Consider the following 21,111-nt stretch of genomic DNA (forward strand, 5'->3'; position numbering starts at 1 on the left):
TTCAACCCCATGGTGTGATCCCCATCTGAATAATTTGCAACCGATGCCACAATTATTTGACCAAGTTCCAAATAACAAAGTACTACTAGAACACAAGCACTGTACTTTCGCTTGCAGCTCAGCATTTTTTTTTTCCACAAAATCCGTTTTACACAAAAAAACATCATCCGTTAGCGCAAAGGTGCCAAGCGGGTGAGGCCAGCGGTGGAATTCCACGTCTGGTGCTCCAACTGCGCATTGGACACGGTCGAAGCGCTAGGCGGATCTCAGTATCCAGATGCGTCACTTCCCCATCTACTCCAAGTTTCCAACTGTGCAGGCCATCAGCGATTCAGGGATTCCCCCGATTTAATATCCGTGCGGGATGGGGAAGGAGGCGACATATGTGTAAAGGTTCATGCACTAGCCACTTGAACCAAAAGTTCGAACTGATGGAAAGGGCTAGGCAATCTACTTATACACTTCAACAATATCGACCAGGATGGAGGGCAGCGTCGGGGCAAACCGGCAAGGTCGAGCTTGCCCCGTTTGTCGCCATTGTTCTCCACTTCGTACCTGGGGAGTAGATGCGGTGAGGGCGACCTCGCGCGGCATGGGGGGTAGATCAGTAGATGCGGGGAAGACGGCCCTCGCCGGCGTGGTGTCGGCCATCGGGTCGCTCATGTAGTCCTTGCCTTGTTCAAGGAGATTCCAAGCAAAAGAAAATCAGGGGTAAGATTCAGAATCGGTACTGCATGACCTACATCCACTGCGAACCAACGACTCGAGGACTGGCGCTTTTGCAACGGTATCGACGGCTATTTTATAGACGATGGATGGATGAGGCAGGAGAAGCATAGCAACGCGTCTACCCAGCGGTTTCCAAAGGACGCACGAAGGCGTGGTCGAAACAACATCGGTGTCCCATAACATAGAAACGTGTAGCGACGGACGAAGCAACCGAGGGCAAGGACGACAAAACCATACGAACGGACGACCAAACCTTTTTTTGCTTTATTATCAGGTACAGATAGTGCACTTTAACCTTGTATGGACTATGGAGTATTACATTGCAAGACTTTGTTGAATAAATTAATAAGCTTTGAGGTTTTTCGTAAGTGGAGATGGAAGTAGATTGCTCGGAGGTTGTCAACCTTTGGAACTCACACGCAGTTTCTCGGTCAGTAGTAGCGCCAATTCTGTAAGAAATCAAAAGGTTTGTCTCGACTTTCAATTGCTTTGTTATTTAGCACGTGAAAAGAGTAGCCAATGTGCCAGCTCATCTGTGTGCCAAGTTGGTTTGCATGCAGGAGGAGATGAATGGATCTGATACCTAGTTTCCTCACGACCAGCTTTTTCCGCCTGGCTGTGTCGAGTCTGGTCTCTGCAAATTCTGTTTCTTTCTAGTTCTGCGTGTTGGGTGCCCCGAGCTTCTTCTTCTGCCATTCCCCCCGCATGCTCCCGAGTTTCTGCCGTTGGCTTGATTCTTCGGTGATGTCCTTCGCTGGTCTGCTTCGTCGTCTCCATCGATGGCGGTACCTGCGCGTTAATGGACCGGCCCAAAAAGCGAACCACGCTGCCCGCTAATGGGCGGGGAATAGGTTTTCCGATTGGGCACCCCAGCCAGACCACTCTTTCTGGCGGCCTTGTACTCCCCTTGGGCTGGCCCATCTCATCATTCCACGTTCGACGGCGGGGTCCTGGCGCGAAGGCTAGAGGGCGGCGATCCCTATTCTCCGCTCAACGAGGGAGCGAGCGGTCGCTCCGCTCAGAGCGGGATAGGGTTGGGCCGGCCCATTAGCGACGGAATTCGTTTTCCTTCGTATTTTTGCTTCACTTTTCTAATTTTCTACCGATTTTTCATTTGGTTCTGCTGGTGTTTTCCCTCCAGTTTTTTGGTTTGGCCGATTGGTTTTTTTTTTCTGAAATTTCCAAAATTTGAACTTTTTCGTATTTGAATGTTTTTTAAGTTTGAACATTTTTAGATTTGACCTTTTTTTAATTTGAACTTTTTTAAGTTTAAACAATTTTTATTTTGAACATTTTTCGTGTTTGAACAATTTTCAGATTTTTTCTGTTCGGTTTTCTTCTGAGGTTTTTCCATCTTTCTTATTTTCTCTACTTTCTTTTTCGCAATATGAACAATTTCAAAACTAAACAATTTTGAAATCTAAACAAATTTCAAGTTGAATATTTATAAAATTTGAACTTTTTCGAAGCTGAACAATTTTGAAATTAGAACTTTTCTTAATCTGAACATTTTTCTAGTTTGAACTTTTTTTGAATTTGAACATTTTTCAAATCTGAATTTTTTTGTAGTTTAAACATTTTCGAATTTGAACTTTTCAAAATCTGAACAATTTTTTATTTGAACATTTATTTAAAATTAAAATATTTTTCAAAATAAACACACCAGACAAGGATTTGCATCCAGCGATCCGAGTGCTGAACTACCAGAGCTCAATGCTCATGCGACCAGGGACGTAGGTGGGCCGGCCCATCGTCGTTCGGCACAACAGATTCCCTAACCGGACCCGATCTAAACCTCCGCTTAAAGTGATGGATAGGAGCTCCTCTCGAGGGCTCACCCCACTTCTCGCGGCCGCCTTCGCTACCGCCAGGCACCTCGCCCCCACATCCCAGCCGGCGCCGCCGCCTCGCGGACCCCAACGCTTGCCTCCTCTCCGCAGACGAGAACGAGGAGGGCATCATCCTCGAGTCCCTCGACCATGCGCGCGATGCTATCCTGGAGTGCGCGGCCGCTGTGGCTAGCAAGGGTAGCAGCGCATCGCCGGAGGACGGGGCGCTGCGGGCTGTGGCCAGGGAGGTCGCCGGCTGGCTCGGGGTCCTGGCCCGGGACGCCATTCGGGACCTTAGCTTCGCCTCGCCGAGGAATAAGTCCGCCAAGGAGGCCCTAAGGCCGCCGTCCACGCCTACACATAGCCTCGATCCTCGATGTCCACGACGCCCTTGACCGGAGCTTCGACGCCTAAATCCAGAACATCGCTGCCGTGGACAGCCTCTTCTTCGACCTATCCTCAAGCTCAGGTATTACTAGCGAGACTTTATCTCCTTGCAAAAGCTTTGTGCATCCAAGATGCTCGATGAATGACCACGTGATCATGATTTAAGTATTGCACTAGGAAAATGCCCGCGCATTGCTGCGGAAGAGCAAATATGTTGACACTAACACAGAAAATAAAAATATTCTCTAGCAATATTTTAGACTAAGCTAAAGTTTTACATAAATAAGAGAGTTCGTAATATGGCTGCAGAAAAGAACTGAGATCCCCCCCTTCCTTTACATTAAAGCTTTTATGCGGCAGCGCAATCAACACTTGTGTCACCGCAGCATTACTCACAACTCCGGACGTGCGACGATCTACATTTCTTCTAGTCACCTTCTGCTAGCAGCCTTTATATAGCAGTCACCAGAAAAGATGTTTATTTGGTTCCTCATCGAACACTTAGCACCAGCCCAATCTGTTGACCCATTCAATTATAAAATACAAATGAACACATATTCCAGAATCTAGAGCCTAGCAAAATTGGATGGTACAATAATTTCGAAATTTAGAATCAAAACTGAAGCATTCTCAACGATGGAACAAATGCATCATCATTATTATTGTCGTCACCACTATTATCGTTGTTATTATTGCTATGATTAGCTTGATCAGGCGTGGTTATCCCGGAAAATCCGATCCAAACATGTACAACATGGCACCGTTTCTCTGATAAGAAGACGACGTTGCAGAACACGGCCGCCTCCAGGAATTCAGGAAGTAAACATGCGATGCAAAGAGAGTTCATGGCATCGCCAGTGCATCGGTGCCAAAGGTCAACAATGTCTCATCGTCGTCTTCGGTGAGCATGTACTCCAGCAGCCCCTGTGCGGCGGTCTTTATCTATTGCCCCGCCAGCCCGGTAGGAGAACAATAAGAGAAAGATGGTGAGTCTGGTGCCGGGTCGATCGTACTGGGCGCCGCTAGAGCACATATCAGCTTTGAGGATCTCCTCATTGTCAATCTCATCCCGCGGGCAAACTCTTGGTAGTCGGCAAAAGCGGCAGCTTTCCGGAGGCAGAGGTGCTTGGTCGGGAGCATGCCTTGTGCGCCTACATCCAAATTTCAACAAAATCCCACATGCAAAATTGATCTAAATAAAATCTAACACATTTTTTGACTTAGTTAATCACATCAAATCTGACCCACACGTACCTTCTACACAACAGCCTCTTTCTAAGCTCCGAAGTACACATTGGTAGTCGGCAAAAGCGGCAGCTTTCCGAAGGCAGAGGTGCTTGGTCGGGAGCATGCCGTGTGCGCCTACATCCAAATTTCAACAAAATCCCACATGCAAAATTGATCTAAATAAAATCTAACACATTTTTTGAATTAGTTAATCACATCAAATCTGACCCACACGTACCTTCTACACAACAGCCTCTTTCTAAGCTCCGAAGTACACATAATAACGAAAGCAATGGATTTAAAAATATAGATACTTGCCTGCTCTCGGCAAAGAACACGAACATTGACTTTTACCAAACAGATTCATCGGCGGAACCAATGCGGACAGACTGAAGAATCATTCCAATAACTGACGGAGATAATCAAATCTGGAACATGGTTGTTTCAGCTAAAGGTAAGGCACTCTATTTGTTCATGGATCAAGGTATGTCACTGATGATCCAAACTTTACACCTTTTCTCCCGTACATGCAGCTGAATCCTACTTTTAGAGCACATCAAAATAATACGCAAATACCAGTTATCTGAAATCAGATAGGAAATATCTTTCTTCTTTGGTCCAAGTACACATAATAACGAAAGCAATGGATTTAAAAATATAGATACTTGCCTGCTCTCGGCAAAGAACACGAACATTGACTTTTACCAAACAGATTCATCGGCGGAACCAACGCGGACAGACTGAAGAATCATTCCAATAACTGACGGAGATAATCAAATCTGGAACATGGTCGTTTCAGCTAAAGGTAAGGCACTCTATTTGTTCATGGATCAAGGTATGTCACTGATGATACAAACTTTACACTTTTTCTCCCGTACATGCAGCTGAATCCTACTTTTAGAGCACATCAAAATAATACGCAAATACCAGTTATCTGAAATCAGATAGGAAATATCTTTCTTCTTTGGTCCGCCCAATTCATCGCCATCCCGTTTCTCATGTCACCGAGGTGGTGCATAATCAGATATATGTATCGGGTTCTGCAGCGACGTCTGCAAGCAAATACAGCCAGCAACTTCAATACATTTGGCCGCCTTCCCCTTGCCCTGTTCCCTGGAGAACATCAGACGAGCATTCCGCATCCCGTTTTCTCGCACAGCTCACCGGCGGCCGAACCCCTCGCCCGGACGAAAATCTCTCGGCTCGCGAGACCCTGACCCGAGATCTCGGCTTCCACTCCGTCTCCCGGCCTCGCAAGATCCTGCCCCGGCTAATTGCACCTGATGGGGTCCCCTCCGTGAGTCGGCGCTCAGCAATCTAATTCTCCGCCGCGAAACAACGAGCAATCCGGCGAATTTATGCGGTTGAATTGGTGGGGAATTTTCTAGGTTTTTCGTCGGAACCGCACGCGGAATAGAGGAGCTATATATAGGTGAATTTTTTTGAAGAGAAAGTAAGAGATTAGACGGAAATCTATCGAGATCGATAGCAATCGTGTTGGGTACGAACTCGGGGAAAGGAATTCCAATTTTAGACGACAGACGGGAGAAGAAGGGGAGGAACGAACCGGTACATGGCATCTGCGCGTATTATGCGATTTGGTGGGAGGGCAAAACGGTCCAAAAAAAAAGCGTTGACGAAACTTTTTGGCAGAAACCTTAGCTCCTTTATTATTAGGTATAGATCTGATTATGGCGCGAGAACATGACTAGATGGATTAATCAACCAAGAGGAGTATGTAATGACTTTGTTCAAAATATACTATAAGTTCGCTCACTGACGGCTTAGTATGCACACAACTTTAGAAGATTTTTTTTATATGTAACCAGTTATGATTGTATAGACGTGAGTGCAGATTTGGTATTGTGAATTGCTCTACCTAGTTCGATTGCAGTTCAGTGGTGTCCTACCTGAATTCTGAAGATGCATGCCACATTGTACTGAGCACAAAATGTACTGCAGAAATCTATTTGATGGATCAGTTGAATTTTTTGCAGGTAAAATATTAAGCAGGATTATGGCTTTTAAACATAAGGCCTCAGGCCCGGCTTTATATGTAAAGCCTCGAACGGCACCAAACCACATAGTTTGTTACAACACTCACACAAACAGCACACACACGGCCATGCATACAAACTAAAACATCAAGTCAAACATAATCCTCCCCGGATAACGCAAAGAGTCAGCATGGCCTAGAAGGGTACAAAGAGGAATAGGGAATTGGGTCCCGCGTCAGCGACTCAAGCTCTTGTCCTCGCATGTAGTCTCCTCACTGCCACCACGGCCTTGTCCAACAACGATCGGTCCTTCTGTCACCCTCCCACTGCATATATATAGACATTTGGTAGAAAACATCAGCCGGGTTACCGATCATCTTGCCCTCAATAGTTAGTTTGTTACGGGTGACCCAGAGCGTCCAGCATAGCTGCAAAGTTAAACCAAACTAATCTACGGAGGGGGCCCGAAACATTGTTGGCCAGGGTGATGAAGTCCCCAGCCCTTGTTGGGTTCAAGTCGCATTGCAGAAGTTCCCTAACTCCGGCCCATGCAAAACGCGCCATGGGACATGCGAAGAAGATATGATTACAGTCCTCGTGTTCCTTGCACAACGCTCAAAAACCTGTGGCAGGACCACGTCGTCTAGCCACCTGTTCCGAGGTTGGTAGATGGTTCCTAATAAGTTGCCACAGAAAGACTTTGATCTTGGGCGCCACCTTGGTGCGCCAAACTTCCTTGAAGTGCATGGCCACCGCCCCTTGCGACAGGCTGAGGTAGATCGACCTTGTGGAGTAGGTCCCCCTGACGGCTCAGCTATATCTATTATTGAGGAAAATCCCACTGCAATTTTTTTTACTGATTATGTAATAAGAAGATTACACAGTTGTAATGCAAAGATCTAAAAGTACAAAATGGCACGGCTTCTACAAACATCCTATACTTGTGACTGTAGCCATTACTTGAAGCTCTCTGCATGTTTCTTTTTCATTCTATGGGTCACCAATCGTAGTTCCTCTTTATATATTATCTTCCAGCTTTGAAAAGTGGGTCTCTGGTTTTTGAAGATCTTGTTATTTCTGATTATCCAAATACTTCAAGCTGTTAGAATTATAATTTCCATTGAGAAGGGCAGCTTCAGTTTGTCTGTAATATCATATAAAGATTCTAGCACAGATAAGTTCTTTCTTCTTTGAGGGCAGATGTAATCCCAGCATTGTTGAGCAAAAGGACAAGACCAAAATAGGTGAACAAGAGTTTCTTCCTCAGTATACTGTAGAGTGGCACAACAATATGTGGGCAAATGAAAGTTCTTTCTCCCCAATAACTTCCTTGTGTCCAATCTATCATGCATCCAAGGTTGTAAGAATCGTGATTCTGAATCGGATCGGAAGCTCTATCTTAGGATCGTAAACCGTAGGATCTTAATTTTTAGAATCGTAAAATCTTAGATTCTACATAGTAGAATCGTACAATCGTTCCAGTCAATTTGGATCGTGAAGTCATAGAATCGTATAATAGAATCATGATTCTGACAACTATGCATGCATCAAGATCTAGAAAAAGAATTTATGTTTTGCCTGACATGAAGATTCCCAAAGCCAGGAGAACATCTGGGGAGGGGAGCTGGCTGATGTCCAATAAGAACCTTATAAGCTTTCTGCGAAGAAAAAGTATTATCACCCCATATATAACTCCATCCGTCTTGATTCCCATTTTGGACCTTGATTAAAGCACTGTCACATATTTGTTCAAGTTTTTCGAATTCCTGGAAAGCCTGCTGTGATAAAGGTAAATGAAAAAGGTCCTGCAAATATTCAGTTTGAATAATTTGCTCCACAGTTTGGTCAGTCCTTTAGCAAATGTCACCAAGTGAGGAAGCTGATGAGATAGACATTCTTCTTCCCAGAGATCAGTCCAAAAATAAGCAGTTTTCCCATTGCCAAGATTGCACCTTGTCATTGCCTTGTATGCACCCAAGAGCTTAAGATGAGCTCTCCACCAGAAAGAACCATGAGGGCTCATGCCAGGAAGTGTACCATTATTGTAATATTTGACCTTTACTAACTGAACCCAAGGAACATCTACATTATTGTAGAACTTATCCAAATTTTTCAGCAGCAATGCTTTGTTCTGAACCTCCAAATTTAGAACACCCAATCCACCTTGCTTCTTAGGTTTACAAATTTTGTTCCAGGCCACCAAGGCACTACCATGAGCTTGTACATCATTGTTTTTCTTTCTCCACAGACAATGTCTCATGTACTTGATTTTTAATGGTAACAGGGACATCCAAACAACACATGAAGAAAATGGGAAGTGATGCTAGAACTGACTTGACAAGTTGCAATATACCACCATAATTGAGAAAGTCAGTAATACCACAAAGTCTTTTTTGTACTCTTTGAACCATTGGAAGGAAGTATTTAAGGGTAGGCTTGGTAATTCCCAAAGGCAGTCCAAGATAGGTGAAAGGAAAATTACCCTTTTGGCAGTTCATTGTGGCAGTGAAGTGGCCCAATCTTTCATCATCCATATTAATAGGGATCATATTTGAATTTATATAATTAACTTTTAGACTGGTAGATTCAGCAAATGTATGGAGCAGAGCTTTAAGACAAATTAGCTGGTTTGCATCTGGCCTCGTGATCACAAGAGTATCATCAGCATATTGGATGGAAAGTCAGGACATGCTGGACAAGGAATATGCCTAGAGATCAGACCTTGTCCCATTGCTTTGTTTAGAACAGATTGAAGAAGATCAGCTATATCTATGCTTAGCTTACCTTTTTTTTATGACAGGCTCTCATGGCAATGCCAGCCTCCGACTTGAGCTTATGTCTATTCTTGATTCGTGAACATGTGGTGCGAGAGACTATATCCTGTTTTCCTGCTACACCTGGAATCATTATTTTCTTGTCCTCTTCATATTTATGTTTCTCAACCAGATGCTATTGAACATGAAACTTAGCAGTGTCTAGAATTAAGCAGTGTTGATTTACCTGTGAGAGTTCATTGATCTATTTATCATCAAAGCTGATTGTTCAGATATAGTTAAGTGGGCAAATGTGCTACTGGGGTCAGTTCTTGTAATCTCGGAAGAAAGGTTCATACGGAGTTCGAAATATTGACCATGCAAGCATCAACATCTGATGAAAAGTAGGACAAGAAAAAGTAGTAAGCAAAATCTGATCATACCATAGAGTAATCTAAACCAAAGATACCGATATTGTACATATTATGGCATCACTCCTTGATATTGGTTATCAGTAGAAGGCTGTGTACCACGAGTATTTACTATGGATGGAGTTAGCTCTTTCGGTGTTAATTGATGTAACCCTTGCATAATTAGATCTGTAAAGCTGGCATGGTGGTAGTTTACTGAATTTGTAACTTGTGATGGCGATTGATTCTGCAGTGCCGTTTGAGGAGGATAACAAGGATCCGAGGATCTGGTTCCATGTCCATAATTACCATGAGTGTATGTTCTCCATATTAAAGAGGATCAACGATATGCTGTTTAAGAATTCACACATATGCTGCCTGTGCAGCTGTTTCTGTTGTACTGATGACATTTCTTGGGATGCAACAAACGAGCTTGTTGTTGGCTGGCACGTCACTGGTCCAAACCTAAAGGACTAAAGAGGTCTAAATTAATGTGCATGTTGGTTCATTGATCCTTGACAAATGTTTTGTTTTTTCAGCGGTGGTTTATGTGGTCAAGTGGTAAACTGGACGGGTCAAGTCTTTTCGAAGTTGTGAAATTATAGTGTAACAAATAGAATGAATGTAAGTATTCTCTATTCACTTCTCCTAGAATTAGTAATTATCATTTTAACCACATGGACTATGCGGTGAGCAACCTAAACAAACAATATCAAGCAATTATCATTTTAACTTAGCTGTGGGCCATTTGAAGACCAAGGAAACAACCTGCGCATCTGGGGAATTTGAAGGAGTATAACATGTAGTAGTTTAGTTTTGATCTGTTATTCATGATAACAATTTGATGAGGGACAAAAGTGAAAATAAAATAAAGTAAACCGAACAAATATCTAGTACTAGCTTCTACACACTTCTACTATGTTCTAGGTAATATGGTCCTCTAGTTATATGCGTTGTAGTGGTTTCGAGAGTATTCTAGTGTAAGTTGTAACTAGAATATTTGTAGTTCTTTCCCAGCTTATGTTGTGTTCTCTAGAACATCTAGTTGTAAGTCGAGCTAAGTAGTGAAGGCTCATGCAACCTATAAATAGAGGTCCAACCTCTACCTATGTAATTGGACTATGTACCCCTACCTATCAAATAAATAGAACCTTGTGTTCTGTCTTAGATCTTAGACTAGATCTTGTGTGTTGAGAGTTTTGGATTGAACTCTTGATAGCCCCGCCCCTAGAGCGATATCTAGCTTACGCCCCTAGAGCGATATCTAGCGTAGCACGTTGAAGCGGTTCGTTCAACATTTGTGTTGTCCATATTGTAGCAACACGGTGGAGCTGTTCCTCCACAACCTTGTGTCGTCCGTGTGGTATCGGAGCCTTGCTGATTCGATTCAGCTGTTGGTCTCCTCATTGAGAGCTGCACCAAGCAATGGAGGAATTGGGGAAAAGAGTGGATGTTGTAGATCAACAAATCCAAGCGCTCCGTGAAGATCTTAACCGTAGATTTGATCAACTAGTTGAGATGGTAATAAAAGGTGTTCCTCCTGTTGCCAATGAAGAATCATCGAAGAAGGCAGATGATAGGCGCCGAAGAATGGGAGGTCATCTTGAAGAAAAAACACCTCATCCACATGTTGTTCAGCGTACTTCAAGGAGGCCAATGTATGCTGAAGCTTCTAAAGGTGACGAATATGACGAGGGCCTTGAAGACCCTGATCTCTATATATATCCGAGAGTATACAACTCCACATATGCGAGGGATACATACAAGGTGAGAGCTCAGATCCCCACTTTTAATGGAAATGTTGATATTGAGGGGTGCCTTGATTGGTTGTATGAAGTGGGGACTTTCTTTGAGGTCATGAATATTCCCGAAGACTGTAGAGTTCCTTTGGTCGCATACAAGCTAAAAGGAGGAGTTGGTGCGTGATGGCATTGCCTTCAAGAAGATCGTAGACTACAAGGAGAACCTCGTGTGAGATCTTGGCGACAAATGAAGAACCTTTTGAGAGGGAGATTTTTGCCTACAGATTACGATCAGATCCTATTTATTCGGTTTCAGAACTGTGCTCAAGGAAATAGGACCGTTTGAGAATACAATGAGGAGTTCCTAAGGTTGCAAGTGAGGTGCCACCTTGCTGAAACTAAAGATCAACAGATTGCAAGATACATCAATGGTCTCAATGATGTTATCCAGGATCATTTAATGATGCAGCAAATTTGGTCCCTTGATCAAGTACAAGGTCTAGCCTTAAAGGCTGAGAGGTTGGTGAAGACAAGAAGCGCAAGTAAGGCTCCATATCCTCATACAGAAGGCTCATCTATCTCCCATATGGTTGAAGAGAAAATCCTTCAACCTAAGGCAAAACAACTTGTCCAAAAGCAAGCTAGATGCAAGAGTAGGGTAGGACTAGTGGTGAAATGCTACAAATACGGTGAAGAGGGACATGTATCTAGCAATTGCCCATTGAAGAAATTTGTCCGGAGCCCCACAACGACACTCCGGCCAGGATCAATGAGGAGAGGCATCATCGTGCAGATCTTCATCTTGTCGAAGAGGAATCCTAGGATCGCCACCTTTTATTCGGAGACGAGCCCCACTCAACCGGCCATCCCGGCCGCCTGACCCACGGGAAAAGGCCGGTAGATCGAGGCAACCCTGGCTGCCACGCCTGCTAGGTGACATGCAACACCATGATGGAGGAGATGGGACAGCCGCAAGGCAGCCACGGGCGCAGCAATCGTTGCCCAGGCAGCCCCGGACCGCCGCCGTGCCAGATCGGGCTTAGCGCCATGCCACGACCACCCGACGCCACGATCACCCGACGACAGCTTAAGGGCAGTGTTGAGATCATGACGGATGGCACGCCTCCGCAGCAGATCGCTGCCACCGGATCACCACCGAGCTGCCGTCGCCGCGCCGCCGCGTCGCCGGGAAGCCTCGCCACCGTGATGCCCGACACGCACCATGCCCTCCATGGCGTAGCGTCCCACGTCGCGGACCCGCACCAATTTAGTACTTTACCCGAACTATTTCTGTAGCTATAATGAACTCATTTGTACCTGCAGAGAACTTGCCGGCATCCATGTTTCAGCGAGACAAGGAGGAATTGATGACATGAAGAAGCATCTGGCTTTTGGTGTAAAATTCAACATAAGAGGTTTGTGTTTGTAAAACATCAATTTTATCTCCTTTATGTAGCATGGCTTAGTTGGACATAGTTTGATTTCAGACAGTGAAGAGAACTCCATTGTGCTGGCTGTCAAAATGTCGTCGAGGTTCTTGTTAATTCAAATGCAGACGTCAATCCTCAGGTATGTGATTTTATTTGCACACTTCACTCATTGAAATAAAAAATTCTTGGATCTTTAGTTTGGTTAGTGTATTTGAGCATATGAAACTGGTTGTATCTCTGGCCAATTATTTCAATGGGTTTCCATGATAAACTGCATCAAATGAGCAAAACGTTGGATATATCCATACTAACTAGAACACTTTAGGCAAGTTATCAGCTTGCCAGGTTGGTGAATTGACATACTAGGTGACTTGTCAAGTCGTCAGTTCATAACTTGATATCTTGCAGAGCGTAGAGCGCAGAAAGTTATGGACCTTTTTTTTATTCCCCTGAGATTGTGCCTTGCAGTGACTGGATTAAGATAATGATCGATGGCTATTTCTATAATCATTATCCCATCATATCTTAACACTTAACATCTCATCTAATACTTTTATGATATTAAAGTTTATTACAAGGTTTGCACCTTCTAGCTGTCAATCATTGAAGCTACATTGCAGTAGAAAATGGTCTGCGACCTGCAGTCCGTACACCATATGTTGCGGAGTATTCAATTTTTTAGTCACTATTTTTTCAAGTATAATTGAACATACTTATGTAAGCTTTTGCTAAAATATTCATTTTGAACTTCAAAGCATTCATGCAGGAGGAGCTTCCAGATTGAGTCCCTTTGTCTGATTGCAAATAAACTAGGACTATAAATTAGAGGCTAGGTAGAAGGAACTTTGTGTTTGGGGATTTATTTATCAGGATTTAAGTGATGATCTTTGGGCGTGATCTCTTTATTTGATTTTGCACATTTATTTGGAGGTTTTTGCCGAGCCAAGCACCATGCATATGTCTGTGTTTGCATCCTTTTTCAAAAGTGTCTGATTTGATTTAATAAATTAGGGACTCACTTTTTTTTTTGTTGCTTAGAACAGTTTTTTTTTTTTAATGTTGCTACTAATAGAAATTCGTTTTTTAGATCCTTGGTTCAATTCCCTTCATCTTTCTTAGAGGTTATTTCGTAAATACGATACTATGTTCTTGGCAGACTCATTCTGATGCTCTTAAACACTACTCCCTCCGTTCCAAAATATAAGGCACATAAGATTAGTCAAAAGTCAAACCCTACTAAGTTTGACCAAATATTTACCGAAAAATATAAACATTCACAATATTAAATAGACATATTGATTTAATATACTTTGGTGAATCTATTAATTTCGGTTAAGTATTCTAGATGTTCATACTTTTTGTTATAAACTTGGTCAAACTTATAAGATGTTGACTTTTGAATAAACTTATATGCCTTATATTTGGGATGGAGGGACTACTACAGCTTATAGAGATTCATTGTTTCTCAGTGAATTTTTTTTGCAATTTGGGGCAATTTGAGCTATGTTCATTTTTTCCAATTTGAAGATACACATTAATTACGCGGTAAAGCAAAATAAAAACATCTGATATGCCATTTATGTATTATTGAGCTTTATATCCTGTACGGATTACACATACATAGTTGGAGAATTAATTTTGAGTTTTGAAAATATTTATTATGGTGCGTACATGTTGTCATAATGTCTACATGATATCATAGTAACAACTACACAATTCAACATGATGTCGTAACCTTTTGATTCTAACAGTTTTATGCGTAGATGCTCATACCCCTCATTCTACGGAACATATAAGAACATATTGTGTGTTAGGTTCTAATACGTGTGAGGTCCTATAGCAGTTTTGTTGTCTGTTGCTTGACCTGCTTCCTATTTTAGTGTTCCTTACCCGAGGTACTCATCATGCTGTGTATACTCCTAATCTGGTTTGCTATTTGGTCATTGTTATGTTTCCAATCTTGTGTGTCAGTAGCTAGTTACAATCTTCTTTCAGTTAGCTGAATAAGGGTTGGTTCAGTGTGCGTGTACACTGACAACCTAGTCGTTTATCATTTCATGCCGTAGTTGTAGGCAGCCTCGATCACAGCGTGGGATGGCACGTTGTGTATGATCATGGCTGCACGTAGTGGACGTTGTGGCTGAGCGGTTGTGGGATGGCACAGCCAGTAGGACTTGGTCCAGCTCCAAATTTTTAGCTGGGTTCGGTTGTAACTGAACTGAGAATAAAAGGAGAAGAACAACAGAAAAGCCGTAAGGTTTTTACACGGCACCAAAATCTTCAGTGTATGTCTCTCTCTGAAAGTGTCGAGTTTCAGGTCCTGAACTAACAGTCATGGCGTGCATTGCTTGATCGGTCCTATTAGTCGGAACCTCTATAGGCAAAGCATCACTACGTTTGGGTGGTGCACTATAATTTCCAGAAACTTAGTCTCCTATGGTTCTCATCATGGCATTTTTTTAAATCATGATCTGGTATTTGTTCTTTATATGTATCTTAGGGTAGAGCAAAGTCTTTGTTTGAACCCTTCTATTCTATCGAAAGGTTGGTTTTCCTCTTTGGCAGTTCAATGGTGTTATCTAAGCTCCTTAACGGGGATACGTTATTTCTAATTCATGCTTCTATTTGCTTTTTCGTGCGAAGGCATACCAATTGTGATATTTTTGTTGAACCGTGAAATGGAGCAAGATTACACTATTATGGATATGTACTGTGCAAACACATAGGTATTGTATGAGGTTCCATTAAACTGACCGGTGTTCCATCTATTCTCAGTTTCATGAGATGATGTGCAATGAAAGAAGCACCTCCGCACTAGCTGCGACACTTAGAACCATGCTATTATGATGCTTCACATTCGCCTTCCCTTTTATATGTTTTTATCCATTTTTGCGATGGACATTGTCTACGACAGTACGTAAAGATAGTGAGGATTGCTACTGGAGCATGGGCTGCATGGCCGCTTGCACTGGTTAACGAATGTGCATGGATGGAAAGCTATTTTCAGTCAATTAGAGAACCTCTGTTGCCCCAGACAACCCAGGGTAATTTATCATGTTGGCTACGACTCGTATGGTAGTAATTTGTGTTGTAAATATGAGTTTTCATGCAATAAATTCAATTTTGAATCTGACTTGCGTCTGCTGAGTTTGTACGATGTAACCGAGGCTCACATCCCCCTTCCCCTCTCTCCCTCTGCTACACGACCTTAAGGGTCGACCCCTGTCGGCCGGGCCGATCTGAGGCCCTCTCCGCCGGAATAGCCGGCCGGAGTAGGTCAAAGATGGGCGCCGGAGTAGGTAGGAGTAGGTATAGTTGTAGATCTAGCCTAGTTTTAGATGCTACCCATGTGGAGAATGGCGCCATGCCCATGGGGGTTCGGCCATGGTGGAGCTCGGGCTGCTCCCGGTGGCCTGTGGTGGTGTCGTGGCGGTGCGTGGCGCTCCCATGGTGGGAGCCAGAGGTGGACGGCGGCGGCGCTACAACGACCCCCAAATAAAGCTCATCTCGCTTCCTCTTGATCCGGCCGGATCCGGGCCGGATCTTCCTTCTCATGGTCACCGGGTGGTGGAAAAGAGGAGGAGATCCTCACTGGAGCCGTGTTTTACATTAGAGCGTCCTGGAGCAGGATCTCTTCTCCGATGAGCGCAACATGCGGCGACCATGATTGTCGCCGTGATCCTCGGTCAACAAGGTGACCCATCCTCAACCTCCGTTTTGGAGGCCCTCCGATCTTTCTGCTGGTGCTCGACGCCTTTGGGAGTCCAAGTGGTTTGTCCCCGGCCTCTCCGGAGGTTGCCAGCAGCAGGATCTTCTCGGCTGGAACAGGCTTTCGGCATACAGACTCTCGATCTCGGCGGCGACGCCTTGAGCTTGCCGGCGTGTGGTGGCAGAGGCATCCAGGCACTGGATTGCTTTTCTTCTTTTCTTTCCAGGATGCTTTATGTAATTTGTAGGGTCTCTTCTTCAAATAGCTGGTTAGTCAGTGCAAGAGACGATAAGGGACTCTGCTATAATTTGTACCTGCCATGTGTGTTTCAATGAAAATGCTCCGCTGGGGTCGCTGACCCCATCTTGTGTTCAAAAAAAAAAAGAGTTTGTATGATGTTATTGGACCTTCGCCAAATTTTCGTAGAATGCACATACAAATTGCATCACTTAGGTTGTGTAGTATACTTATGATGGTGGCAATATTATCTCACCTTTGCCTCTGCGCCGAGGCGCAACGGGTCATTTACAACAAGTGAGAATCATGGACAGCAAAGCTAGAAGAAAACTAGCAAAAAGACTGAAATAGATCTGACAAAAACCTAGACGTAAAATCCTAGAAGCAAAAAACCCGAAAGTCAGCTAGCCGCGCCACATGTCAGAACAAGTGGCAATCGCCTTTACAAATTGTGTACGTTACACGACAATCACCTCTACTAATTTTATGAGTAAAACTACAGTTACCCCTACATATTACATACACTTCTTGCCTACAGTAATCTGCGGAAGGAAGTATGAAATAAGGTTGTTCCGCAGCGAGTGTACTACTCCTCCTGCTGCTATCAGCCGGAACTGTGAGAGGCTCATCTTCGGCCGGGACTGACGAAGAAGATAGCTTCTCCAGTGGCGCACGCGGCATCAGCAATGGTGAAAGAGTTGAGGGCTGACGTTGATGATGTAGGAGAAGGCGGCGACATGGAGGAAGCTGAAGATGGCGGTGACTCCGATGAAGTTGGAGGTGAAGGTGAGTCCGGTGCCCCTGAAGTCTCCTGTTCCTCCAGGTCAATAATGGTTACGACATTGGTCGATGCAGCAGGCTCTTTAGGTAGACTATGGCCACACTGTATAACAGGAGGTACTTTCTTGGCGACATCATTGTTCGATGCAGTTGCTTCAGGCAGACCATGGCAACACTGTATGACGGGAGGTGCTTCCTTCACGACACCGCGGGTTACGACATTGTTCGATGCGCGTTGCTTCAGGCAGACCATGGCAACACTGTATGACGGGAGGTGCTTCCTTCGCGACACCGCGGGTTACGACATTGTTCGATGCGGTTGCTTCGGGTAGACCATGGCAACACCGCATGACGGGAGGTGCTTCCTTCGCGACACCGTGGGTTACGACATTGTTCGATGCCGTCGCTTCAGGAGACCATGGCAACACTGTATAACGGGAGGTGCTTCCTTGACAACACCGCGGGTTACGACATTGTTTGATGCAGTTGCTTCAGGTAGACCATGGCAACACTGCATGACGGGAGGTGCTTCCTTGACGACACCACGGGTTATGACATTGTTCGATGCAGTCGCTTCAGGCAGACCATGGCGGCACTGTTTAACCGGACGTGCTTCGCCGGGACTCTCGTCATCGACGTTCTTCCTTTTACCTCCGTCCGCAACCACGGCTGGTATCGTGACACCCGGTCCAGACGGCGTCCGTGGTGTGAAGTAAATCTTGCACAAGACCATCTCCTCCAACGGCCTATTGGCATCCTTTTCATGGTGAAGCCCGAGCTCCACCATCAGCCACCCAGTCCGGATTCTTGATCGACCGTCGTCGGTCTTATAGACGAACGAGAAAAACTGACGGCGTCCGATGGTGTCGCCGAGATCGTCTTTCACTGGCTTGGAGCCTGCCTCCGAGTGCCAGCACCCCTCCCCGGCCGTTCGCGCCTTGCGCGGGCCGCGGCGGCCTTTCGCCCTCACCGGCGAGAAGAAGTACCACACCTGCTCGCCATCGTCGACGAGCGTCGGAAGAAACTTTTTTGTGAGCTCCGTCGGATCCGCGGTGTAGACGTCGAACTGATGGATGAATTCCGGCTTGGCGCTGTTGCCCATTATCCATGGGATGAGGTACTTTTTGAAGAGCTCCAAATCGGAAGGATGACGAGATGCTAAGACCATCGGGTGTTCGTCGACCATGGCGGGAGCGGGACCCGACGACCACTGGCATGGATTCGATTTCGAGCGAGATTAGGTACGGGACCGTGATTATGGAGAGCCAATCTCCCGTGTGCTCCTTATATCTCGGCCGCCGGCCGGGCTCCCGTTGCGGCCGAGCGAGAGTTCGCATCGGAGTCCGAGAGCTTACTTCCAGCTCTGGAAACCTGCAGCTTCCAAGCTTGGCAGTAGAGACGTAGAGTTACCGGCTCGGGATCTAAAAAAAATGAGTTTCCGGTTCGGTCACGTACGTGTCCAGTGAAGCTGACAGTGTAGCTGGCGCGTGCTGCTGATCTCTCATAATCTGAATCGTTGTCAGAAACGGAAACACAATTGGAGTATCGGACTCTCCTTCCAAGAAGAGGCGAACCAAAAACGGAAGCAGAAGAGGAAGAAGCAGTCACGGGTCCATATCGGCGCTGATCGTCGATCTCCAGCTCTCGTACTCTTAATCGCATCCTTGTCGGGCTTTGTAGTATATCTTAAGCGAAAACATAATCGGACTCTGCCTCACCGGCCGGGACGGGGCTTTGCCTGCTCCCATGCACTGCCCCATCGGTGCTCCTACGTATTGCATCGCCTCGTTCCCACCTTTTCCACGTTTCTCGTTTCTTTATCTTGGATCGAGCAAGGACGAGAGGATGGACTCACCATCCCTACATGGCCTCCAAGGCTCCGACCATAGCCGCATTACAGAAATAATACTCCATCCGTCTCACAAATGATAAATCCAAATTTAGATAAAATTAATATATCTTAGTGGGACGGAGGAAATACTAGTTACTTCCTTTGATCCACGAACAACTATATTTCTAACTTTTTTTTTATGAAGTTAAACTTTTTAAAATTTGGAAAACTTCATAAAAAAGAGTAGCAATATATATCAGGACCGCTTGGTATATTGTAAATCTAATTTAAAGACGGGTCTAGTGATACAAATTCTGTATCATGAATGTTGACGCTTTTTTTTCAATAAAGTTGATAAAATATTTTAACAACTAACTAAGAATAAAAATTAAAAATAGACTTATTCGTGGATAGCGAGAGTAGATTGGTTTAAGCTATGCATTTGGCTCAGCTCGCCTCTATATTAATATAGGGGTCTACCGACCAGGATTACTGTACAGTTTGTTACATACGTGAGGATCTAGACTTTATTCAATATTTGGTTTGTAGATCAATAATAACGAATTTTGTTACAACAGTAAGCACCTCAACAAACTGAAGCCTTATCCCTTAATGTCCTCCCTCAATCTCAACATCTCCAAGTTGAGGGTGTTTTTGAAGGCTTGCAACTATCAAATTTAATGTGGTTTTGTAAATCCATCTGCAATTTTTTTTTTTGAAACTGAATCCATCTGCAATTTGATCACTTGTTGGAATAAAATGAATATCCAATAATTTATGTGCTGATCTTTCTTTCACAAAGGGAAAATCGATCTTGATATGTTTTGTCCTTGCATGGAAAACATGATTGGCGGCGAGATATGTTTACACCAAAACTATAACACCACAAATATGTTGTTTGAGGGTGATCTACACCATGTTCATCAAGAAGGAGCTCTAGGTACCCACATTATCTGTGTAGTAGCACTGGCTGAGGACTTATATTCTGCCTTTGTGCTTGATCTGGGCACGGTAGCTTGCTTTGTCGCACTCTATGATACAATGTTTGATTTAAAAAAAAATAGCAAAACCACCAATTGATCTCCTATGATTAGGACACCCTTCACAGTAAGAATCAGAGAAAGCACTCATACGTGATGGCATGGATTTACTGATCTTAAGACCAGTAGATATACTCCCTTTTAGATACACCAACATCCTTTTCATAGCTATCCAATGTAAGCTAGTAGGAGCATGTAAGAATTGACAAACTTTGTTAATTAGGAAATATATATCGAGCCTTGTAAAAGTTAAATATTGTAAGGCTCCTACAACACTTTTGTACCGAGTTGAATCATCATGTCCCGATGGTTCTCCTTCATGTAAAGAGAACTTCTCCTTAGTAGAAAGTGAAGTACTCGTAGCTGTGCATCCCTTCATGCTTAAACGAGCAACACATCCGTAGCATATTTCTTTCGAGTTACGAAAATGCTATTACCAACTCTTTTAACTTCAGTACCCAAGAAATAATATCTCCTAGGTCCTTCAAAGATTTTCACCCGTCAAGTCATTTGACAACGATGCATGGGCTTCGTAAGATGAACCTGTAAAAATTATATCACCAACATAGCCATAAAAATATTGATTTTCCCTTCACTACAGGAAACCGTCAAGGTGCCGATGGCCAAAACTTGTGCCGACAACTTTTTACCAGGGCCATCAGCACAGTTCCACGAAGAAGGCCGTCGGCACAGGAAAGCTTGTGCCGACGGTGGTCGTCGGCTGTCGAGGGTACTCCTCGGCAATGCCCTCCTTAAGGGGCTTAGGGTAGATGGAATCATGTAGGCTGACACGAGACATCGGTTATCAAATAAGCGGGGAGAGCGATTTACCCAGATTCGGGGCACTCGATGAGGTAAAACCCTTACGTCCTGCCTATTTGATCTTGATTATGAAAATATCGGGTTACAATGGGGTGCCGAAGGTTTCGGCTATGATCTCGTCGAGAGACTAAATTCTGCAGGGACCTAGCTCTAGACCTGCGGTGGCTATGATTACTAAGATTGCGTGT

General features: G+C 44.3%; 1 long non-coding RNA gene across 1 annotated transcript in view; it reads left to right on the top strand.

Annotated features, from left to right (window-relative positions):
- Positions 1-2,857: 2,857 nt before the first annotated feature.
- LOC124667842 overlaps positions 2,858-21,111 on the top strand; it is a 40,082-nt gene continuing 21,828 nt past the window's right edge. Inside the window, exons 1-2 of the long non-coding RNA XR_006991425.1 lie at positions 2,858-3,027; positions 9,586-9,956. This is a non-coding gene — a long non-coding RNA (uncharacterized LOC124667842). The remainder of the gene's footprint in view (positions 3,028-9,585; positions 9,957-21,111) is intronic.

Source organism: Lolium rigidum, chromosome 6 (genome assembly GCF_022539505.1).
Source record: "Lolium rigidum isolate FL_2022 chromosome 6, APGP_CSIRO_Lrig_0.1, whole genome shotgun sequence".
Classification (NCBI taxonomy): Eukaryota; Viridiplantae; Streptophyta; class Magnoliopsida; order Poales; family Poaceae; genus Lolium; species Lolium rigidum.